General features: G+C 51.6%; 1 protein-coding gene across 9 annotated transcripts in view; it reads left to right on the top strand.

Annotated features, from left to right (window-relative positions):
* Positions 1–5267: 5267 nt before the first annotated feature.
* The window catches only part of GRIK4 (glutamate ionotropic receptor kainate type subunit 4), a 354683-nt gene continuing 337298 nt past the window's right edge, over positions 5268–22652 (top strand). For all 9 annotated transcript variants that reach the window (XR_012333292.1, XR_004527810.2, XR_012333293.1 and 6 more), the window contains exon 1: positions 5268–5613. The gene's annotated coding sequence lies outside the window, so the exon portion shown is untranslated. The remainder of the gene's footprint in view (positions 5614–22652) is intronic.

Below are 22652 nucleotides of genomic sequence, written 5' to 3'. Positions count from 1 at the left end.
TCGTCATTAACATACATGGTCTCTGCTGACCCCCCTACTGAGAGGGTGACCTTGGCCGTGCTCCTAATCCTTCTGAGGCTTTTCCCTCAGTGTGGAGGCAGCCCACCATGCCCACCTCCTGGGTCATGAGACTCAAGCAGCTGGTCGTTTCAGAGCACTGTATAGGTTGTGCTGACCTGTGTGGGTTTTCAACTATGGTCAGAACAACCATCAGGGCCTGTCTTTGGAGGACCTAGGACAGTGGCTCCAGAGCTGGCCCCGCTTCTCCGCTCGCTGGGCTTTGAGCCCCCCCCGCTCAGCCTTCTGGAAGCGCCAGTGTGTGCTGACCTTGGATGCTTCCACCTCAAGGTGGACAGGCCTGGCTGGGTGGCAGCCTGTGGACAAAAAAGTGACCGGCCAGCAGGAGGCTTTTTTTCTCTTTCCTCTTCAATGCAGGACTGGTCTGCGGTCCACTGGCTGCAGGGAGGTGATTGAATCTGCTTTGCTGAAATACAATAGCAAATTGATTTTATAGCCACCAGTGCTTGTAACAAATTCCAAGTGAAGTTTGGATGGCGCCACTATGGGATAAAGGCATTTTAATTAGGCGTGTATTTAGTTTGGCTAAATTTTGGAGGCCTGGAGCAGAGACCCAACCCCAGTGCTTCCCGGTTCCTCCCTCCCCCTTACCTCCGGTCTGTCCGTCCCCTATCCAAAATGTTACACCCATAGCTCAACCCTCTCCTGCCTCAGGGACCTGGGAGCTGAGCAGCTGGGGTTGAAGTTGAAGGCCACTCTGCGCTTGCATCTGTTTCAGATTTTCCTCTTTGTAACACATCTTTTGTCCCCTCCTCTCTGCTTCTTCTTTCTCTCCCTCTTTCTGTCTTTACAGACCAGTTTTCTGCCAGCTTTTCCTTCTATCACTCTTTCCTCTTCTGCACTGTTTTCCTCTCCCCTTTTTCCTCTGTTCTCTCCACTAATGCACTGTGTGATCTCGGGCAAGTCACTCACCCTCTCTGAGCCACAGTCCTCTCATTTATAAAATGAGGGGGTTAGACTAATTGGTCTCTATGATCCTTGGGTGCTGATATGATTCCTCCCCGTGTCCTGCCCTCTTCCCTCCCACCTGCCTTCTCCTCCCTCTTTTGTTTTCTCCCCTTCACTTCTCAGCTTCAACTGCTTTTTTATGGCCAGCCTGCATTTGGGCCAGGCAGCAGTGATAAAGTCTGGGAGCAGGAATTTCCCCTCTCCACAGTAAGGGTGGAGGCCCGGGCTGCCTTTTATGATCCCTGAGCCGTCCACGGGAGATGGATTTATTGAAGAGCTGACTCACTCTCCTCCCTCAGAGCAGCCAAGTAATTGAAGAAAACATGAATGTTAATGATGCAGTTAGCATTTGGAAGTTAGAGGGCTGATTAATATGTTGTAAGCTGTATATTAACACCTTCGTGGTGGCGTAATGAAGACAAAATATACACTCGGAGATGAGATTGTTTGTTCTTGTGTGCAGACTCCTGGTTCCCGTCCCTGAAGCCTCAGGAAACGTGAGGCTGCTGTGTGTGTGGCCGGTGGAGTTGGTGGAGGGACAGCTTTCTGGCATCACGGTTCCTGCCGGTGAGCTTTCTCACCTGAGTGGAAGGCAGTAGCACGGCAGTCAGGGCACTTGGGGTCAGCGGGGGCACGGGATGGCGGTCACCATCCCTCAGGAGCAGCGCGCCCGGAAGACAAGGTGGCGTGTCCGTCATGGCCCAAGGAGCTGACTCTTAAGCTTTCGAGGGAGCTTCAGGATAAGGTGGCTATCTCTAGATGGTACCCACTTCAGAGGGGGTGAAATGCGGGAAGACCACGGAAGAGAGGAGCCCCCTGCAGCGTCCCGGGCTTCAGGAGCTCCGGGATGAGCACCCCTGCTCTGGGGAGGTCTGCTCTGCTGGACTGGGCATCCTTGCTAAGTCACCTGGCCGGGCCCAGGTGAAGCGTGTGGGTGGGAAACTCCGACTTGTCTCTTGTTCCACCTTGTTTGCTCCATCAGTCCTTTTAGAGCCAGAGTCTGAGACCGTCAGAGCAGGCAGTCTTGAAGGAACCTTTAGGCCACGTTGTAACAGTTTCCAATCGGAAGTGAGGGGGAGAGACTTTGTTTTGGGCTCACAGCTTGAGGCAGAATCAGAGGGGCCAGCCCTCCGGGGTTGCTCCCTCCTCAGGGACTAGGGACTGGAGTGTGAGACTGGGGGCCCAAGGCCCGGGGATGGGGTCACTCCTCTGACTGCATGGACCTGTGGATGCTTCAGTGGTCCAAGAGGCCAAGAAGGAATTCAGTTACATGCTCCACCCCATAGTTCTGACGTCTGGAATAGTGGGTAGAACGCAGACAGATTCAAGTCCCAGCTCCGGCAATGGCTCTGTGGCCATGAGAAAGTCATTTCACCTCTCTGGGTCTCAGTCAACCCGTTTATCAAACAGGAATAATAACATTGAACATGAAGTGCAGCTGTTAAGGATCACTCACATCCTAAACACACGTACTCAAAAATGATTTGAGTTGATGTGTGCGTGTGCGTGTGCGTGTGTGTATGAGAGAGAAATACCAAGTACAGTTTCTGTCACCAAACAAGGTAAGCACTCAGAAAATGATGGTAATGATGGTGTATGAGAATTTCCGTTACTGTGACCATCGTCGTGGGCTGCAGCCTGTGCTCCTACCTCCTACCTGTCCTTCGGGATTCTGCTCAGTCATCACCTCCTCTGGGCATATCGCCTTGTCACCCGCCACCCCAGTCTGGATCCCACACCGCCCCGCGTGCAGTACAAGCACTTATCCATCTGTATTGTCTCTAGAACTTGTCTTTCTCCACTATCTGACTGCAAGCTCAGTGAGCAGGGACTGTGCCTCATTCTCCCTGGTATCCTTAGCATCAGCCTTTGGTAAATGGTCACTGAATGAATGAATGACCTAACTCCAGGCCTGGTAAGCACCGCGTAGAATGAAGCCAGTGGGTATGAACATAGCTTCTCATTTTCCAAGATTAATCGTAAGTTCTTTCATGCTGTGCAGGGAACGCTGTGCTTTGGTGTTCAGAGCATCCCCTCCTAGTGACGGGGAGCCTGTGACCCAGCTTCCCTCCTTACGGGGCCAATTGCAACTCGCGTCCTGCTGATTCCATCTTTTCTGAATACTTAGTTCATTCTTCTTAGGACATATTTGTCATTTTACCTTGTCCTGTAGTCGCTTGCTTCCATAACCTGTTTCCTCCGAGTTCTTTGGGGTATACCCCATGGCTCTCCTTACTAGACACCTCTTGCCCCTAGGAACTACCACAGTGTCCACCTGTATAAATTCTGCTACTAGTGGGGTCTACATGGTATATTAGTGAATGAAGGCATGAATGATTTCTAACTCTGTTTCTAGTCCAGGAGCCTAGTCAGCTGTTACCTCATTACTTGGTATGCTAGTTTCTCTGCTTATCCAGAGTTCTAAGCTCCCAGAAAGCAAGGATCTTATTAAATACTTCTGTGTCCTCACAGTACCGGGTAAATCACATTTAATGGGTAATTAATTACTGATTGATTTCCTCAAATTTTCTATCCTATTAAGACTTTCAAAGCCAAGAAGAGAAAAAAAAAAGTCGTATTAGCCTTGTTAAAGAGTGACAGTGTTTGAAAGGATTGACTAAACCTGCATCCCAGTAATGAAACATATGGCATGTGGGATTCCATATGATGGGTGGAAATCCTGAGAGGTTTTCTGATCATTTCCTCACAGGCACTGATTACCTTATTGAAGGCAAAGATCTCAGTTAAAGAGAATTATTCGATTTGAACAACAGACGTTGTAAATGTAACCTTCATGAACAGCTTGGTTAATTGGGTTGCCTTGTGGTGGATGGGCCCTGGCTTTGGGGCTTTCCCTGTGATATCCGGGAGATATCACAAGGGAGAGGGTCTCTGCTCGGGTTCCGGGCCAGGCAGAGGCCCCGGCAGCTCTGAGCTTTCCCCACATGTGGAGTCCTGAGCTCCAGGCTCTGGAGGGCAGGGGCAGGGAACCCAGGGGAAAGAGAAGTGACTGCCCACAACTTGGAGTCCAGGGAGGGGAGAGGGGTTCTGAGCACGTGATGTTAACTTGAGTGTTTGCGTGAGAAGAAGACCATTTCAGACCAGCTACCCGCCCAGTGAGCAGAGCTCTATGTGGGAGCCCTGGGGGTGTGGGATAAACAGTCCTTCGAGGCTGGAAGGGTTGGTCTCTGCATGTCATCTTGGAGACTGAAAATGATGAGGGTGATGACTAACACCTGTATGTACGTAGGAGTGACTAAGGGCACTCGGGTTCTGGAGTTGCAGAGACCTAAGTTTATAGGCGAGCTCAGCCACTTCTTAGCTGACTGACCTCCGGCAAGGTGCTTATACCCTCCGCTTCTCCGTCTCTTGCATGGGATACCATAATAATGACTCCTCTGTCTTTTGTGCAAGGTGACATGTTCCCCACCTGGGACTAGATCCCAGGTCTTGTCAATTCACGGCTTACACTTTGTATACACTACAGCGGAGGGAAAGGGGGCTGTGTCTGTTTAATTAGCTGGTGTTGGTAAGAGCTTTGGAGATACAAAACTCTCGATGAGCAATAATCCTCTTAATCTGTGTAGGGCTGATTCGCACTGGGCGAACTGACCAGGAGGGCAGGGCAACCGAGAGAGAGAATGAATGAATGTGTGTATGTACGTGTGTGTGCACACTGGTTTGTATGTGTGTCTGTGCACGTACACGCACTGTTTCTGCTCCCCTTGAGGGTGCCGTAGAAGTGATGGGTAGGGATTGATGTATCAGACGGGACTTGGAGGAGATGCCCTCCATGTCTGTCTATCCCAGAGACTCTGTGGCTCTCTCCTTGGTTAGAAGGTGACCCCGAGCTCTGGGGCCGAGAAGTACCTAAGTTCTGAATGTACGTCTGTGTGGTCCAAGGGAAGCTTTGAATAAGAGCCTGGTGCAGGGTGATCTTTCTGCATGCTGCCCTCCTCAATGTCTCAGGATGCTTGTAACATTTAAAAATTGGCCCGATGAATCCTTCTGGCAAACTTGCCAGCCCTACTGTAGCCCAGAATTGGGGAATCTGTGAACTTAGAGACACTCTGTTCTGCTTTGACTCAGTGGCTGACAATCTGTTTTCTCCTAGGAGTTGGGTTTTGGTCTTAAGTTATCAGTCAGCACGCCCTCCCGTCTGTTCCCTCCTCCTCCTTATAAGTAGGCTCCGCCCACATCCTTGCTAGCTTCCTTCTTCCTTCCTTCCTCCTTCCCTCTGCTGGTGGTGAGCGCAGGCGCCTGGTGCAGTGGCTGGCCCGCACCCTGGGTTTGGCCAGCCTCGCTCCCCCAGAAGCCAACCTGGGATGAAGATGTAAGTGCAAGTTACTTGGAAGGGGATCTCAGGAAATACTCGTTTGCCTGAGAAGCGAGACAGCAAAGGGAAAGAAGACAATAAAGTAGGTTGTAACTATGGGCAACCGGCACCCAGCCCCACTGGGGACCATGGAGAGAGTGCACAGCATCCGAGGGCAAGGTATCCTGTTGGCCGCTGACCAAAGTATGTGACACTTGGGGCCTGCCTGTGTGCGTGGGCTGCGTGGGCTCCAGGGACCAGAAAGTTCTCAGGTGAGCTGCATGTGCCCGAGGCTGGAAGCTCTCACGTCGGAGAGTGTGAGGGGAGGTGGGCAGGGCCCCATGGCTTCTCCTGGCCGCCCTGAATCTCCCTGCAGACGAGACCCGTGCTTGGCCCACTGGGTACGGGCAGCTCCTGGGGCCATAACCATCTCACACGGAGGTGCCAGCTGCCCTCCAGGGTTAGGAGCATTTCTACAATTTTTATTTCCTGAAGAGCCGGGCAGTGATCTGATTTATGAAAACTACAAACAAATCGTCCTTTATGGAGGGTTTCCGGGACGCCAGACACCGTACTCAGTGCTTTTCCTGCACGCCTCATCTTGCTTCTCTCTGTATCCCATGAAATAGGATAATTTTTTAAAAAAATAGGGTAAAAAAATGTAAATTATTTTTCCGTTGAGGCAACGGAGGCAAAGAGTGGCTAAGTGATTCACCGCAGTTCACACAGCTGGTAGGAGGCAAGTTTGGAGCTCTGACCGGGGCCTTCACTCTGCCCTGTACCAGCTCTTCTGCCTCATCTCAGGACCTGGGCGCTTGCTTATTGGGAAACTGGCATTTCCCAAAAGGCTGACACGTTGAGTGGGCTAGTCCTGTGGGCCTCCTCTGTGGAAAGATACCCGAATGAGGTCAACTCTGTCTAAATGTCTGTCAGTAACTCCATAACTGGATTACAGATTGAGGGGGACCTGGGCCTGGGTGGATGGGAATGGCCTTTAAATCAAGTTCTGAAGAACATCCCAGCCTCTGGCCCTTTGATGAATTTGTCTCTGCCTGGCAGGGCCTGACAACTGCCCGGGCCCAGCTCCCCCCTCGATTCCAGGAAGCCCAGCCGTGCCAGCACCTGCTTGTCACTCTCTTTGTCCCACGGAGCTCCCGGAGACCTTCAGGAACCCGTTCCACCTGTTGGGCCTGGCTGGCACTCTCCCTGCCCACAGGGCCTGGAACAGTGACTTTGCCGTCTGGCTTCATGATCACAGCTTGTGGGCAGGGGACCCCAGGGCCCTGTTTAGCTGGGTGCTCACTTTCATTTTAATCGCATGGCCGAAGAGCCCAGGGTAGGAATAGGAGATCTTGATTTAAGTTCCACTAATTGCTGTGTGTCCTTGTACGTCTTAGTTTCCTCATGTGCTGAGGCTGGAACCTAGTATCCCTTCCAATCCCCAAATCCCAGGAGTCAGGGAGAGGCAGGATGGAATTGGGTTACAGAGACGGCAGAGGGTTAACGGCTGATTTCAGATGCCGGTCTCCCTTGGGTCCCAGCTGTCTGCCAGCTGACAGTTCAAGCACCCAGGGTCCTTAGAACAGTCCCAGAGACCTTGGACCCTGCCTGTCCTAGGAACTTGAAAACATGGCTGGCCTTGGATCTCTGTGGGAATAAGGGGCAGAGGGAAGAACGGGGAGATCTGTGTGTGGTGGGTGGGACAGGGGGCTGGGAACACAGCCAGAGTTGAGCCGCTGGCGTCTGGCCCAGCCCCAGGAGCAGAGGGGCCGGTGGAATGGACCATGCCTTGACGGATTGTACCTGCTGGGCTTCTGGGCCAGTAACCCCGTCACTAAGGGATCCCTAGGAGCTGCTTAGCTGGAGCTCAGTCATAAAGACGGCGATGGAGAACAGGGCTTTCATAAGGGGGTCTTGAGGAAGAGCCTGTTGGATTGTTCTTTCACATTGGCTGTGACAGAGATGTCCCCCAAGGAGCCGTGCTTAGGCCTCTCTCTCACCAGATGGAAGCTGGCTACTTTGGTCCAGAGGATTTGGCCCTAAGCTGTTCTACCAGGGTGGATGGATTAGGAGAACGGCCCTGCATTGCCTCAGCCTGAGGGCGCTGGGCTCAGCTAGTGTGCGCCCCCCTCTTCACCAGCCTCCCAGGCTGCCCTTGCCCCAGCCCTCTCTGGCCGTAGTCTGTTTTCCCAAAAAAGAAAACCGCATCGCCCAAGCACCTACTATGTGCCAGGCTCTGTGCTCAGCTCCAGGGGATTCACAGATGAATCAGACAGAGACCCTTCCCTCAAGGGGCTTAGATCCTATGGGCAGAGACCGGCCATGGTCAGATGTTCCCAGCATCTGTGGAAGATGAATGCAGAAGAGGAGGGAGTACCACGGACTGGGATATGGTTGAAAATTCCCCAGAGGATTTACTGGGTAAGAGTGAGGGTGAGGGTGAAAGTGGGTTCCTCTCTAGGGAAACTGTACGAGGAAAGGTGTGATGGCAGGATCACGTCCCTGCCCAGCATGGGAGAGCTGGGGGGAGTCAGGCTGGGTCTGTAACAAGCACCCAGGAACAGTGGGCAGCTCTGGCCCCTGTGCAGGAAGAGAGGCAGAACCTCGAGTGGGCGGCAGAAGGATTAGAGACAGGCGCGCAAGAGGCACCAGACCCCTCCCAAGGTGGTCAGAAAACCTAAGGCCAGCATGTGGAACCAAGTCAGGACCTCAGGGAAGCAGTTTTCAGACATGGGATGGGTCTGCTCAGATTTTATCAGATGCCCCTCTGCATCAGGCCATGAACCACTGCGTTTTCCTTGCATTGAGCGAGCCTGTGACACACTATGATTACCTGTGCAAGCGATTCCAGGACCCTCTCTGCAGCAGACAGTTTACACCGGGCTTTTGCTCTGGGTTCCTCGTCCTCTGCTGGATTGGTCCAAGAGGGTCCAGGAACGGTAGCGAGTCAGTGTGTCTAGAGCAGTAAGTTCATTTAGGACCAAGATTCTCAGTGAGAACCTTCTCTGAGCCCCCTGAATGTCGGCAAAATGTTATGTATATGTGGTCATGTGTGTCTTTCTGGGAAAGAGTTTGAAACTTTCAATCAGGTTCTCAAAATACTCTTTTACCCCCCAGACGGTTAAGGTTTAGAACCACGATAAGCTCTGTGAGAGCGGGGCTCTGTCTGCCTTGCCCTCCATTGCATTCCCAGTGCTAGGGCTTATCTTAGCCCGTTTGGGCTGCTCTAACAGAATACCATAGATTGGCTGGCTTATAAGCAACAGGAATGTATTCCTCTCAGTTCTGGAGGCTAGGACGTCAAAGATCAAGGTACCAGCAGATTTGGTCTGTCTTTTCGGTATAACCTCACAGGGTGGAAGGGGCAAGGGAGCTCTCTGGGGCTTCTTTTTTTATGGAACTCATCCCATCTTGAGGGCTCCACCCTCATGATCCAGTCATCTCCCAAAGGCCCCCACCTCCTAATACCATCACATTGGGGGTTAGGATCCCAACATATCCCAACATTCAGTTTATAGCAGTGCTTGATAAATAATTGCTAGATGACTAGGTGATTAAAAGGAATAAACGTTCATAGATGGGGAAATCTTTTAATTCAGATGTTCACAGCCCAGTGGAAAATTTCTTGTTTAGTGTTTTTAGTAAACATCTATTGAGCTCCAGTCATGTGCCAGATATTATAATAGTACTATTACTGCTCACTGTCGCCACCACCACTACTGTGTCTTCTGCTCCTCCCAGCCCCCATTTATGGGACATACATGATGTGCCAGGCATTGTGCTAAGCCCTTTACAAACATGATCTCTTTTAATCCTTAAAACAGTCCAAAGAGGTCGACATCATTACCCCTTTTTTACAGATGAGGCTCAGAGAACAGCTTGGTCACTTGCCCAGGATCACACAGCCAGTCAGTGGAAAAGCTCTCGTTCCGATCCAAGTCTGCCTGACTCTAAACCCTGTATATCCTCAGCCCTTATTTCAGGGCTGGGTGGCTCAGTGCTGAGAACAAGGAGAAACCTTTTCCCTGTTTCTCCAGATCAGCTGAATTCTCTTTGGCTGAGAGACGCCATGGAGTAGTCTAGACGCTGCCCAGCCCAAAGCCCCTGTCCACTGGGAAAGGAACTCGATTGCTCCGAGTCCTGGGTGAGGGCAGGAAGGCTTCAGGGTACGGGGGGTCTGGAGGGCTGGCAGGAGATCCTGGGAACGCTCTCCCTGGTGAAACCTTTCTCACTGTCCTGTTTTCTTGTCGCTGATCAGCTGGCTGCTTGGAGGCCTGTAGGCCCTCCTGCTAGAACAGGATCAGGGCATCAGGCACTTGGAGCTGTCAGGGAGAAATATGGGAATCATTTCAACAGGTAATCATAGGATATTGTGAGTTTGTTCAGTGCAAAGAAAGCTCAAATGGCACAGAAACCCTCTCCTGGATGACCAATGGATGTTGCATCGAAGGGATTTCCTGGGGGGTGGACATGAGGAGCCTCCCCTGAGACCCTGGTGGTGGCATGAAGGCTTGAGCTGGAAGGAGGCCAGCAGGAGTGGCTGAGGGGCAAATGGAAGGTTAAGGGGAGTTGGGGATAGCGTGCCTCTGCCTCTGATCGGGAATTCAGAGACTGAGTTCTAGCCCCATCTTGGTCATTTACTAACTACGTAACCTGGGCAAAGTCAGTGTTCTTCTTGGGCCTCAGTTTCCTCCTCTCTGAAGTGGAGGGACTTGACTGCATGATTTGGGTCAGTTCTGATACACTCTGATTCTGCCACCCCTCGAGGCTTCTCAGCTGGAGCGTCAGGACGAAGAGCCTTTGTAACAGTCTCCATGGGCATGGGGTAGAGCTTGTGCTTGTCTTCACGTATATCTTTTATTATTATTTTTAGTAGTAGTAGTAACCACAACAACAAATCCGCAGCAGCTAGCATTTCTTGAGGACGCAGGGCGCCTTAGGTTCTAGGGCAGGTGCATTATTTCACGTATCCCCACAGCAATCCCATTGTACAGATGAGGACCGGAGGCTCCAAGAGGGTGAGTGACCTGCCCCAGGCCACATGGTCTGAAGAGGGCAGAAGTGAGTTGCTTATCTGGGCTGCTTGATTCCAGAGCCCATGCGCTCAAGCACTGGGCCAGAGTTTTTCAATCTTTTGACCACGATGCACAGCAAGAAATACACTTCAGAGCCCAACCCAGATTACCCAGAGATATGTGTATACAAACTGAAATGCTGTGTGCTCTGTGCTCTGACAGTTCCTATTTTCATTGCTTTTGGCTTTCTCTTTCTTGGGTATCATTACTGTATCCGTTTCCTCTGGCTGCCGTTAAAAAGGACCACAAACTGGGGGGCTTAACACAGCAGAAGCTTGTTCTGTCACAGTTCTGGAGGCCAGTTTGTTTGTTTGTTTGTTTCTTTTTAAATTTGTTTTATTGAAGTAAGTTGATTTACAATGTTGTGTTAATTTCTGGTGTACAGCAAAGTGATTCAGTTATACGTATATAACTTTCTTTTTCATATTCTTTTCCATTATGGTTTATTACAGGATATTGAATATAGTTCCCTGTGCTATACAGTAGGATAGGACCTTGTTGTTTATCTGTTCTATATATATTAGTTTGCATCTGCTAATCCCAAACTCCCAGTCTATCCCTCCCTCAACCCCCTCCTCCTCGGCAACCACAGGTCTGTTCTCTACGTCTGTGAGTCTGTTTCTGTTTCGTAGATAAGTTCATTTGTGTCATATTTTAGATTCCACGTATAAGTGATATGGTATGCTATTTGTCTTTCACTGTCTGACTTACTTCACTTAGTATGATCATCGCTAGGTCCATCCATGTTGCTGCAAATGGCACTGTTTCACCTTTTTTATGGCTGAGTAGTATTCCATTGTATATATGTACTGTATCTTCTTTATCCGTTCATCCGTTTGATGGACATTTAGGTTGTTTCCACGGCTTGGCTATTGCGAATAGTGCTGCCATGAACATAGGGGTGCACGTATCTTTTTGAATTACTATTTTCTCTGGCTATATGCCCAGGAGTGGGATTGCTGGATCATACGGCAACTCCATTTTTAGTTTTTTGAGGAACCTCCATACTGTTCTCCACAGTGGCTGCACCAATTTACATTCCCACCAACAGTGTAGGAGGGTTCCCTTTTCTCCACACCCTCTCCAGCGTTGGTTATATGTAGATTTTTTGATGATGGCCATTCTGACTGGTGTGAGGTGATACCTCATTGTAGTTTTGATTTGCATTTCTCTAATAATTAGTGATGTTAAGCACCTTTTTGTGTGCCTGTTGGCCATCTGGATGTCTTCTTTGGAGAAATGTCCATTTAGGTCTTTTGCCCATTTTTAGATTGGGTTGTTTGTTTTTTTGTTGTTGAGGTGTATGAGCTGTTTGTTTATTTTGGAAATTAATCCCTTGTCGGTTGGATCATTTACAAATATTTTATCCCAGTTCGTAGGTTGTCTTTTCATTTTGGTTATGGTTTCCTTTGCTGTACAAAAGCTTGTAAGTTTGATTAGGTCCCATTTGTTTATTTTTGCTTTTACTTCTATTGCCTTGAGAGACTGACCTCAGAAAACATTGGTAGGATTTACGTCAGAGAATGTTTTGCCTATGTTCTCTTCCAGGAGTTTTATGGAGTCATGTCTTATATTTAAGTCTTTAAGCCATTTTGAGTTTATTTTTGTGTATAGTGTGAAGGTGTGTTCTAACTTGACTGATTTACATGCAGCTGTCCAGCTTTCCCAGCACCACTTGCTGAAGAGACTGTCTTTTCTCCATTGTATATTCTTGCCTCCTTTGTCGAAGATTAATTGACTCTAGGTGTATGGGTTTATTTCTGGGCTGTCTGTTCTGTTCCATTGATCCATATATCTGTTTCTGTGCCATTACCACACTGTTATGATTACTGTTGCATTGTAGTATTGTCCGAATGGAGGCTAGAAGTTTGAAATCAAGGTAACTCTGCTGACAGAGCAGAGTTACCTTGAAGGCTCTAGGGGAGAAGCTGTTCTATGCCTCTTCCAGTGGCTTCAGGCCATCCTTGGCTTTTGGCTGCATCAGTCCAGTCTCTGCCTCCATCTTCACATTGCCCCTCTGTGTCCCTTCTGCTCTCTGTGTCTATCTTATAGAGATACATATGGTTACCTTCAGGACCCACCTGATAGTCCAGGACAAGCCCTCCTCTCAAGATCTTTAACTGAATCACACCATTTGCCGTATAAGTTTGCCATATAAGGTAGTACTCGTAGATTCCAAGGATTAGGACAGGAACCTGTGTTTGAGGGGAGCCACCATCATCTACTACAATTACTGGCGAATGTTTACACTCTCAGTGAGTTCCCATCAGTTACCATCATTATTCCTTCTGAGGCTCAGATTGTCCCATCGTTAGCCAAGTGGGAGCCCCTTTAAGGCAGCCCCTTGTTCATTAGGCCCCACTAGTCTAGGGGCAGTTCCTTGCTCTTTAGCACAAGGTGTTGCAGGCTTACCTCGTGTATTCCTTGCTCCTTACCTGGAATTTCTTTAGGTCACCCCTGGTTTCTTTCAGTAGGGAATGATATTTCTTTGATACTGTCCATTCTATTCTATTTCATTAAAAAGTTTACTGATTGTAATCTACTTGATTAATACCAGGGACCTACTTACGGATTGCCACCGACAGCTTGAAAACCACTGTGCTGGGTTCTTCTGCTTTTCCTTACCGTCCCCACAAATTTAGGAACTTTCTTCCCATCTGAATGTGAAGTACCCTCAAAGCAGGGCCACATCTCCATCCACTGTCTTTCCCGTGGCCCCAGGACGGGGTCTGCTTACAGAGGGTCGCACTTCACACTTCAGCCCCCACCCTGCCCTGGGGCCCTGATTCCGCGCTGGGCTTGATCGCTCTCTTACCCCATCCCCTGTTCTCTCCCCTCCCCGCCCCTGCTCTGCCCCTCTACATCACTGTCAGTCTTCTGCTTTGCCATTCTAAGAGTCTAATGTGAAAATTGTTCACAGATGGCACAAACAATATGGAAAAGAGCCTCTCTCTTCATTAGAGCAGCACAAGATAGTGTTTTTAAATGATTAAATTGTTATCGCAGTAATTATGCTGAAATCCAAACATCTCAATGTGCCGCTTCAGCCTTTCATCAGTGGCTTCTGAGGGCCCCTTGGTGGTTCTCAGGGGGCATCGCCAACAGAGAGCCCAAGAACTGGCTGCTCAGTCCTTTCTGTGGACATCAACCTGGGACCCTACGGAACAGAAATCTTTGGGCAGCGTGGTTGCCTCCGCTGCAGCCCCTCACCTGTAACCACGTGCCAAGCTGGGCTCCAGGCCAGGCTCTAGCGGACTTTGCCTTTGGCGGCTGCCCCATCCGCATCCTCACACCCAGGATACAGACCCTATAAGGCTCTGCTAAATAGCCCACAGGTGCTTCTGGAGGGCTTGTCCTGCCCATCTCACAGTGCCGGCCGCCCCAGCTTCTTTGAACCCTCTCTGGAACCAGCTGTCACAGAGGGAGAAAGCAACCTGGGTGAAGTCCTTCACAGGACATCATTTAAGACTGACGGACCCTTGATCTCCTACCCTCCCCAGAGTGTTTGCATTTTGGGAGTGCGTTGGGAATTGCTGACAGCTCAGTCCTTCCTCCTTATCCATCAGTGCAGACCCTTGTTTCTTCCTTCCAGGACTGTGAACCAGCTCCCACCTCCCTGCCCCCGTCCAGCCCCTCTCCCCACCTGCTGCCCCAGAGAGAAAGCTCAGGAAGCCACACCTGAATGAAGACCACTTCGTGTATCTGGTTATCCAGGGGGAAGGGCAGTGGTGGGCATTGAAGAGAGACCTGGAAAAGATGAGATGCGCTCGTATTAAAGTTAAAGACTAGCAGTCATGAAGCTGCCCTGTAAACAAATATTTAAAAATAGATTTTAATTTCATAGTGTGGTCAGCCAAGGCAGGGAGGGAAGAAGGGCCAGGGGAGGCTGAGCGAGAAAGGGGCCTGATCTGCAGAAGCAGTACGGAAATTATGAACAGACTCTGTGCCTCATTTTAGGTTAGGGATTCAGTATCATTGCCTATTTTTTTTAATAGATTACACATGAATGGTGTATTCTTTTTTTAAAATTTGTGTGTATGTATGTATTTATTTATTTTGGCCGCATCGGCTCTTAGTTGCGGCACGTGGGGTCTTTCGTTGGGGCGTGCGCGCTTAGTTGCCCCGAGGCATGTGGGATCTTAGTTCCCCGACCACGGATTGAACCTGCATCCCCTGCATTGGAAGGTGGATTCTTAACCACTGGACCACCAGGGAAGTTCCAGTATCATTGCCTCTTATCACTAGCATTGGCGATGCTGACTGGTCAGCTCTTCAGCTGCGCTTTCTCTCTAGGTCCTTCTATCTCCCCCTTTAACAGACACAGCTCCATCTGTCTGGTAGAGGCCACATTTTGGCCTGAGTTTCAGTGGACAGAAGTGCTATCTGTCTTGTGTTTCCTTATCTTCTCATCCTTCTGTTCCAAACAGAGAGCCAGGGTTATGGAAGAAACGGTGTGTTTGGTGGGAGGGTGGGTGGATGGATGGGTGAATCAGCACCTCCAGGTGGAACCGATTCGTCGGCGGTGGAGAAAGCGGCCTGTGGGGGTGTGGGGAGGTATGGATGGTGGCCGCCGCTGCCCTGCCGCAGGCACCAGTGCACAGGGACTGCCTGAGCCCTCTTCCGTTCAGATCCTACCTCTGATTAAAGGCCCTGACACGGTATTTGAAGAAATATAAAAAGCCGAGTTCATCTGCTGGGATAGAATTACATTAAGGAGGATGAAATTAAAGGCTTTTCATAGCAAGAGATCTCCAGGATCATTTGATGGACGACTTTAATTATTTCAAAGTGCTCCCCAACAAAGATGCTTTCAAAAAGAACTCATTGGGCTTCCCTGGTGGTGCAGTGGTTAAGAATCCGCCTGCCAATGCAGGGAACACAGGTTCGAGCCCTGGTCCGGGAAGATCCCACATGCTGTGGTGCAACTAAGCCCGTGTGCCACAACTACTGAGCCTGCGCTCTACAGCCCGCGAGCCACAGCTACTGAAGCCCATGAACCACAACTACTGAAGCCCGCGCGCCTAAAGCCCGTGCTCCGCAACAAGAGAAGCCACTGCAATGAGAAGCCTGCGCACCGCAAGGAAAAGTAGCCCCCGCTCGCAGCAACTAGAGAAAGCCCATGCACAGCCACAAAGACCCAAAGCAGCCAAAAATAAACAAATTAATTAATTAAAAAAAAAGAGAATTCATTTGGGGAATCACATAAAAACATGATGTGTTTCTCTGAGTCGTTACAGCTGTTACTGATCTAGAGGGCTACTGGCAGCCCACGAAAGGAGGACTTTAGTTCCCTCCCCTGTGTGCTGGTGACAAATGAAGCAAGACTGCCACCAGAGGAACAGAGACCAGGGAATGAAGAATGGGTTTAAGGTACTCCGACTAGACGCCGGGAAGAACTTGAAGTCATTTTACTTGCTTTCATTGACTTGACGTAGACACTTTCTTGGAAGGAAGCTAATGAGTTTCCCTTGCCCTTGGAGGAGAGAGTGACATCTCTTTTGTGAGTTGGGGTGGGAGTGGGGAAGCTGTGCTGTTTCAAGGCCACACAGGGTGGTGCTTCTAGGACCCTGTATCCTATGGCCTTACCATGGCCATACTAACATGGCCAGACTAACACTACTTCTAGGTGCGCTCACTTCTCAAGCTCACCTTGATCCAGGCTTTCCCCAGGGAACACTGGGCCTCTAGAGATCCCCAGAGCTCACTAAGTCCATCCCTCTGTCTGAACCCCCATTTGGATCAAATCTCAAGGACTCCAAAGCTGCTGCCCATTCATTGCTTTGGACCCACATGGTCTGGAAACCCTCTTGCTGCACTTCCCGCCTGTTCCTACTTGTCCAGGGCTCATCAGGATGGTAGAGTCACATAGCCAGAACTTCTAGGACCAAAGAAACTAGAACGTTTGCCTCGTGGTCTGCTCTGAAGAGGCATCTGCCTGCCATGATTGACAGAGAGCCAGCCCCAGCAGGGGAGACCATGACCGTTCCTGATGTGCTAGCTGACACCTGGAGGTTCAAGGGTCTCCTCCACTGCCCAAGGCCCGGGGCACACTGGTCGGTGGCACCTGGGAGAAACGGGCCAGGTGGAGGTGAAGCCTGGCCCTGTCTGTGCTGAAGTTGCCTTGGGAATCCCTGGGTCGGTACCGGGGGTGCATCTGGGCTTGGGTGGTCCAGTGTTCACTTTACTGTGGAATCCCCAGGGATAGCACATAGTAGGTATTTCACTGATATTCACTGAAGTTGGTTGGTGAACGAATATCATGGAACCCAAGTTGATCCAGTCTTTTATTTGTAAGAAAATACAACACTCATCATGAGTCCCCAAACTGGACTTTGAGGGGAACCTTCACTCGCCTGGTGTTCCCCGAAGGAGAAGCCACCCAGGCGGGGAGTCCTAACCCTGGGTTCTCATCCTGCCTCTGCCTGACACTGGCTCCATGAACTCGGTCGCTGTCCTTGCATCTCCGTGGGCCTCTCTGCAATGGGGCGGATGCGGCTCCGCTAGTCCCTTCCGGTCCTGGACTTCCCTCTTCTCCCCTCCTCTTCCCTACTCCATCCTGTGCCTCCCAGAGCCTCCTGAGCCAGCCTGGGAGATGGAATGGGGCCTGCAGGACCAGCAGCGCGAGCCTCCTCCCTCCTGTCTCTACCTCCTGCTTCCCTTGTGTAACCGAGGCCTTGTTCATCCTTTAATGATTCACCACATGCAGCCCGGGGCTGCCTGGCAGCTCCCGAAGGCTGAGTCACCTCCTGGGGAGAAAGACCACCTGTCCCCAAGGGTGGGCGCTGCTGAAGCAAAGCTGTCAGCACGGCTGCTGTGGCCTTGGTCGCCGGGCCACGGGCAGCATGAGCTTGTAGCTTGGAGGCATCTGCTGGAGCTGCGCACGAGGGCCTGGCGGAGCAGAGGGGTCCCTGGAGAGCCGTCGCCATCTGGCCGCACACTGCCCCGTTCCAGCGTGGGATCATTCTTCAGGTCATAACACATGTTATGACCGAGGCACACTCCGAAGACAACTCCTGAGCCTGTGCGCTGCCAACAATTTGCGGTTCCCCTTAATTCCCCTGGGCCTCAGTCTCCTTATCTGTAAAATGGGCCTGAGAGTGCTCCCGACGGAGGTGGTCAGAGGCAAAGTGCGTGAGGGTCCTTTGGAAAGTGCAAAGGGCCATTATCAGCATGTAGCCTTGGGGGCCCGTGGTAGGGGTGCTAAAGGAGCGCTAGGAATGAGTGCACGCTCCATGGAGGGGTGCTGCAAAGATGGCTCAAGTGTGGGGAGAGACTTAGAGGCTTGGCGGCTGGTGGGTGGAGGGAGGCTGAGCAGGCTCTGTCCTCATCACCCAGCCCTTCCTCCGACATCTCTGGGTGCTGACCTCTTCCCTGCGTGGAGGAGGCTCTGAGTTTTGCCCCAGAAATGTATCTTCATCTCACAGCACCAGGCCACCCCCCAAACCACCCACTGCTTCTTAGCTGCCTTTTCCTGGTAGAACTAAGGAATCTGACTCTTGAAAGTCTGTTTCTTTGGTGTTCGCTGGGGCCTCTCTGAGCCACATGCCCCTTTGAGTAAGAGCACCCTTTGGGGATTGTGGGTTCTCTGAAGCCAGGAACTGTGTTCCCAGGGGTTCTCCTGACAGCATGTGGCCGTGTAGAGAGGGGCTCGTGAAGGCGGAAGCCCAAGGATGACATAAAGGTCATCAGCTGCTCCTCAGGGGTTCTGGTCCGTTTCACCAATGGATGGAAGAGGAGGAGAGAGGTGATCAGCTTCAAGGAGGCCTGAGGAAGGCCACCGCATGGCACCTGGGTGGGTCCTGAGGCCTTGGCCGTCTCATCACCTCTTGGGGTGGAAGACTTCTCCGGAGAGGGTGAGAACCCCATGCTCAGTTCTCTCTGTTTTTTCTAGACCATGAAAAATAAATGTGAAGTAAAGAGGGTTTCAGGGAAAGATCTATTCTTCCCTCCATCCCTTCCTTCTTTCTTAAATATTTATTAAGCAAGCTGTGTAAGCCTTACGATATGCTAGAACACTGAGGATGAATAACATGTCTCCTGCCCTCTTAGAACTCACCAACTAGTCAGGAAGATGAAATAGCCATTGAACTGGGCGGTAAAAGCAGGCATGCAGGCACCGATGGGAGTAGCATAGCCATTTGAGTGAGCTTGGGAAAGCCTGGTGCAGTCAAGGAGGGCAACATGGAGGAGGTGGCCTAGCGCTGGGCCTTGGAGGATCGGGAAGCTTTGGAGAGGTGGGGAAGGTGAAGGGCAACATGTGGTGAGAACAAAACTGGTGCAGGGCGGTGGTTGATGATCTGAGTTTGAATCCTGTCTATACCACTGAATATCTGTGTGGTCTTGGACAAGTCACCTTCCTATCTGAGCTTCTGTTTCTTCATATGAAAAGTGGGGACAGTAGCAGCATCTACCTCTATAGGGTTGTTTGAGGAGTAAACGAAATAAAAGAAAAACTATATAGGGCCCGGTTGCTCCAGAATACAGGCACCTTCCAAACACGGTAGCCCTTGTTATTCCTACTGTTGCCGGTGTTACGTTTTTTGCTTTGCAGCTGCTCCTCAGCTGCCCTCCTCATGCCCTCTCAGCTTCCCTGCATCTTCCTTCTGGGCCACGTGTGCGCCTGGTTATGTACTCAGGCCTCTGGCCCATCGACTCTCCCCAAGCAGAGAAGGCCAGAGCGCCTCAAGCAGGTGTGAATTAAGCCCAGCGTCCTTCCTGCCCCCTCCAATTGTCCTCCGAGGCAGAAAGTTTCCCTGCCAGGCCACCGCTGTTTGTATTAACAGCTCCAGCCACCTTTTCCTCCCGGCGTCCCCCATGCTGCGCGGCTGGGGAGCTGGCCTTTTGCTAGGAGAGGGGGGATGCCGTGCCCTCAGAGGCAATCTGCTCACCCGCCTCTGGGGCCTGACATTTTGTCTGCACCAGGCTAGAGGCCTCTGTGCTAATTGGGCCTGTCCCGGCTGTCCTAGTGTGAATCCAATATCACTGAACTTGCAGTTGGACTGGCAAAACTTCGGTGCCGAGTGCCCAGCGCAGAGATGAAAGGCGCCTGGCAGTTGTACTGGTGGCAGGGCCACCGTGGGCGCAGAGCAGGGAGCGTCCCTTCCCAGCCGCGGCCTAGGAGCCCCGCTGAGCTCAGCTTGTGAGTGACGTGGCTGGGAAGGGTTGCCTCTCTCCCCGCCCCGCTGCAGGCTGCGGCCATTCCTCGTCACTGCCCCTTACGGGCCCTCGAGCCCTGGGCATCTCGCACCTCTCGGCCTCTGGGGTCAGCAGAGGTGCCCGGGTGCCGGAGCTCAGCCCCTCCGGAGCGGACCAGCCAGGCCTCCGGTGGCCTGCTCCAGCTCAGACAGAAGACTGCCTGACCACTCTGTGGTGTCATTGAGTATTCCTGAAACAAATCAAAACATGCTTGAGGAAGACCGGTGAACCAGAATCTCTTAAGGTTGCCTGTGCTCCTGGGAGCCCGCTGGGAGGAGGATACGGTCCTGGCTTGGAAGCCACTCTCCTGCCCGTGGTTCTGAGCCAGGAGCCATCGCCAGCCTTCCCTGTGCCACCAGGAAAAAGTGGCCCCCGGAGAGGAGCTGGCTCCTGACTCCTCTTCCAAGGGCATTGGGCTGGGCTCTGGGTGGCCGGGACCCTGTCTCAGGAACTTCAGGTAAGGAAGAAACCCTCTGGGGAGAGAGGTTTTATTAGGGACCACGAGTCCATATCGTTTTGAGCAAAAATGAGCTAATGATTTGACTAGCTTTGCCGACTTTAAAATGACTCCAGCTACTTCTGTGCAGCAGCGCTGGGGGCTGAGGGGGGCGGGGCTGCAGTCCTGGCTGTGGGGTCTTGGCAGCACCCCTTTTCTCTCTGGACCCGTTGTCGCTTCCTCTGTAAAATGAGAGGGTGAGCCTAGGTGACCTGTGGGCTCCTGGAGAAGAACTCTGGACAACTAAATAAGACGTGCGTGGGCTAGAGTGTTGGATGGTCCTGGTCTGGGTCCCAGCTTTGTTCCCTTTACAGGCTGGGTGACCCCTCTCAGCCTCAGCTCTCTTGTGTGTAGGCCAGGAATGGTCACAGCATTGGCTTCCAAGGGCTTTTGTGGGAATTGATAGAGACGCACATAGAGCCCTTAGCACAGTGTCCAGCTCAGACAGCCCTCAGACCCCAACAACGGTCACGTTTACTTCCATTGTCATGGTCATTATTATCATCATTCCTGCCAGCTCTGATCGCGTTGGCCATGTGGCTGCATGGGGGTTCCGGAGCGCCTCTCAGACTTTAAACTACACAGGAGTCACTTGGAGACCTTGTCATAAGGCGGAGTCTGACTCAGGAGGTGTCTGAGGTGGGGCCTGAGCTGCCCCGTCTCTCACAAGCTCCCTGGTGATGCCGCTGCCGCTGTCTGTGGGCCGCGCTCTGGGTGGCCAGGCTGCAGATGGCCGCCACCCCTGGGACGTCAGTGCACAGCGTGGGTGGATGTGGCATCCGGGGCCGGGCCTCCAGGTCGGGTGGGCGCCTCTTAGGGATCCAGGAGGGTGTGAGAAGCCTGGTAGGTTCAGCTGCCGCATCATCAGAGGAGAGAGAGAGAGAGAGCAGAGGCCTCTGAGGACCGTGAAGTCAGGAGAGTTCTTCCTGGCTGACGTCATGATAGAGCGTTTGAAGATGATTCTTTCCTCAGACTCCTCATTTTCTCCTAATTTAGGGCTGATTGTTCTGATTACTGCCCGAGTCTCGGGCCTGTCTCTCCAATTATGCTGAAAGCTCTTGGAAGACAAGGGTCTGGTCTCAGTCCTCTTTACCCCCGAGCTCCTAGGATCGAGCTGAGCTTGTAGGAGGCACTCAGGACACATCTGCCCGGAGCCCTGAGCGTGGGGCTTGGGGGGGAATGGGATGAGGATGGAATCAGGTGGCCCTGCTCCAGTCCAGCACAATCATATATTGTTGTGCAGCAGGCGGGACAGCTCCTGAACTCCTCAGGCCTCATCCGGAAAAATAGGAAAGGCAGGACACACCTCAGAGATTTATTAGGACTAATCGAGATAAACTATGTCAAGGGCCCAGCTCAGAGTGGGCCTTCAATACCCAATTGCTCCCTTTCTCTCCTTCTCATCTCCTTTCTTCACCCATATTCTCAAGCTACAGCACGCCCCTCGAATCCTGGGTCCACTTAGAACTATGGGCTCATCCCCAAAGGCTTCACTAGCTGGCCAGTTCTACCTCCAAGTTAGCGCCGGGCTGTAAAAATAAAGGTCTAAAACTCATCCCTCTTTTTCTAGTCCTCGCCTCCCTCTGCTGCCTGCCGCCTGTTTATCTTGTTGAAAACTTTACTCTTTCGGGGATAGCACTTAAGTCGCCCTGGGGATTGGGGGGAAAGCACAGACTGAACTGATGAATCCCGAGCGTCCCCTGAAGCCCCCTGCACTACCACCAGCTGCCCCCAGAGGCCTCCGTGTTCTTGGTGAACAAGCCTTTCTCCGAGGGACCTGGGCACGTTCATTCTGTGTGCCGAGAATGGGGGCACTGGAGTGCGCTTATCTGCTGGGTTTACTGGAGAGTTGATGCTGTTGCCTTGTTAATTGTTCCCGTCTGTCACCCCCTTGGAGGTCACACATGGTTTCCTTCACCCTCACACAAAACCTGTGAGGCAGACCGGCTATACCATCCTCATTTTACAGATGAGGAGACTTAGAAGTCACCTGGTTCACCCAGGGACACGATCAGATGACGGCACCCCTGTCATCCGGCTCTAAGTTCAGGGCCTTTTTCCTTGGGTGACAGCTGCCCACAGGGCCACCAGCACAATGGTGAGGATTAGGGTCGACCGAGAGCAGCGTCTGTTGGGTGACAGTGATTTCAGAGTCTTCTTGGCGCGGAGGTTCATTTAAGAGGAAATGCCATGAGCAGGGCAATTATCATTATCGGCGTATTGAAAGTGCTTAAATATTTGAGTCCAAGTCCAGCTTTTACAGCTCTCTAAATCAGGGAGGCAGTTACTCCGGGGCCAGGCCTCATAGGACTCTCAGCCCTTCTGTATACGGAGCAGAGAGAACTGTTTCCTGGGACAAAGGGGGCTCCCTGCAGACAGGGGCCCCGTCTCCAGAGTGACCTCTGTACACGTGAGCATACGTGTGTGCTTGCATGTATCTGGGTTAAAATCCTTTGGCTTAGAAGGTCTCAGCACATCACCCTTGGTCTGGAGTTAGGCTGGGGCCCCTGTCACTGATGGTGTTCAATCAGGGACCTGAGAAGTT

The sequence above is a fragment of the Tursiops truncatus genome, chromosome 8 (assembly GCF_011762595.2).
Source record: "Tursiops truncatus isolate mTurTru1 chromosome 8, mTurTru1.mat.Y, whole genome shotgun sequence".
In the NCBI taxonomy this organism is placed as follows: domain Eukaryota; kingdom Metazoa; phylum Chordata; class Mammalia; order Artiodactyla; family Delphinidae; genus Tursiops; species Tursiops truncatus.
This window is presented reverse-complemented; position numbering and strand designations above follow the sequence as displayed.